The 2,169-nt window shown below is 26.6% G+C and overlaps 1 long non-coding RNA gene across 1 annotated transcript; it reads right to left on the bottom strand.

Moving 5' to 3' along the window:
• Window positions 1–558: 558 nt before the first annotated feature.
• On the bottom strand, window positions 559–1,534 carry LOC115231051. The gene is made up of 4 exons (XR_004997629.1): window positions 1,264–1,534; window positions 1,098–1,231; window positions 689–1,067; window positions 559–657 (listed from the first exon to the last, which is right to left on the bottom strand). It is a non-coding gene; the product is annotated as an uncharacterized LOC115231051 (long non-coding RNA).
• Window positions 1,535–2,169: the final 635 nt, after the last annotated feature.

Raw genomic sequence — 2,169 nt, forward strand, 5'->3', positions numbered from 1 at the left:
CTCGTGAGGCCTTTAACTAACTTAGCTATCTGTAATTTTTGTCTTGTTTTATTTCTATAAAAAAAAAAAATTAAAAAAAAAAAAAAAAAAAAAAATTAGAATTTTGAATTAAAGTAAAGTTTGAACAAATAATGCTTAATTATTTTTTTTCTTGGAATAAATTCATTTGGCTAAAAAAATTAAAAAATAATCGAAGAAAATATTAAGTTAAAGTCAAATATACAATTAAAATAACAGAAAATTTGAAATGTCCACAGTAACTTAAATTTACAAAATATGACACTTTTATTTAATAGAATCAATTTTATCTAAAGACCTCTCACTTCTTTCTCTAATTGATAGATTTTTCCTTTCATGTTCACTAGATTTTTCATCAATTCCTTAGAACGAGTTGTTGAAGCCATTACATTTTTTAACATCTGCATATCTACTTTTTCTGTGGGAATTTCAACTGCATTTTCTGATAAACCGATTGTGACCTTAACTACTATTTGATATTAGAACCTTATATAACTGTCTTTCCATGTTTCTTAATTTTGATTTGAGATTTTTTATATCATTTTGAAAACCTTCGACTTCTAAGTTTCTTCTTTTCTCAAGTTCATGATATCTTGATGTCATTATTTTCAATTTCTTCTGAACGTTTTCAGTTTTTGACTAAATTAATTGTTTTTAAAATTTATTAGACTTGAAAAAGGCTTTTTGTCATATCAGTTTCTTCTTTAAAAACTGAAACCTGATCTTCCAAAGAAATCACCTGCGCTCTGTACATTGCAGCAAGTTTATTGGCTTGCTCACATTGGTTTGTCATTTCCTACAAATTATAGGAATATTTAACCTCAATTTCTTTATTTAATTTCGCTTCAACATCTGGATCAGATCCCGAAGGAACAACATATGAATTTTTAATTTGATATTTAATGTCATATTGTTGTTTACAGCTGTCCAATTGTTGTAACAGCCGATCTTTCTCACTCATCCAATTTTTTTCTTTCGATCGAAAATTTTGTCTCAAAGCAATGAAATCTTTAGTAGTAGAACAAATTAATTCTTCAGATTTATTTACTCTTTTTATAATTTAGCTATTCATAAATTACTTCAAGATAAGATCGTTAATTTTTTTGGAATCATTCTTTCTTTGAAAATCGAATTCTTCCTGTTTAATTCTACGATCCTCAAGAAATGCTGCACTTTGTTCTTTAGAAAGCTGTGTCTGCTGTTCCAATTGTATCTTTGAAATTAAGAAAATATTCAGATATTCACTTGTAGTGCCTTGAGCTGGTTTTGTAGAATTTCATTCCCATAATACTGAATCTTACTGTCGGATTCTTTTGGCAAATTTTTTGAAACTAATTTCGAAAGACTATATAATACTATCTTTAGTTTTATTCGAAAGATATCCAGTTTTTAATTTTCCATTTAATTTTTGTGGAATTTTCGGAGGCACCATTTGCTTATTTGGAGGGTCTTTCAGAAAAAAAGTTATTTCTCCTTCCGTTTTTCCACAAAAGGTCAATAAATGTTGTATTTTTCTTCTGTCTTCTAATTGTTGTACCTTCGTGGTGTTATTATGAGGTAACAAACCTTTAGACGATCATTTTCAGCATATAGTTTTAAAACATGTTCCCTTTCTTGAAATAAATAAACTTGCATATCACTCAATGCTTTCTGTAGCTCAGTAATTTCGTCGTTTTTATGTCTTAAATCAAATTCCATTTTATTCTATTTTTTTATTTTAAACAAAACTTTTTCTGATAATTTGTTTTGTAAATCGTCCAATTTATTGTTAAATTTTTCATTTTCTGTGTCATAATCAGCAATTTTCTTTCTGTAGAATTCTAATAATTCTTTTGACGGTCTCAGGTAGCCTTTAATCTTTATAATTTAGTAAACCGAGTCGTTCATTAATTGAGGGGTAAACAACAGTGTCATCTCCATTAGAATTTCCAACAGGAAATATTATCGAATCAATTGAATCAGTATCACATTCCATTTTCAGAATCTACATAATAAAAAATTTTAATCATACAAATCTAGTTCAATTATTATGTTGCGAAGGAAACATAACGTGAATTAAGTAATTTATATATTTTCATTAAAACTAAATTAAATTTATTAATTATAAGGAATCTAGAGTTAAATAAAATTTTAATGTATTTACAATTTTAT

Source organism: Octopus sinensis, unplaced genomic scaffold, assembly GCF_006345805.1.
Source record: "Octopus sinensis unplaced genomic scaffold, ASM634580v1 Contig17270, whole genome shotgun sequence".
NCBI lineage: Eukaryota > Metazoa > Mollusca > Cephalopoda > Octopoda > Octopodidae > Octopus > Octopus sinensis.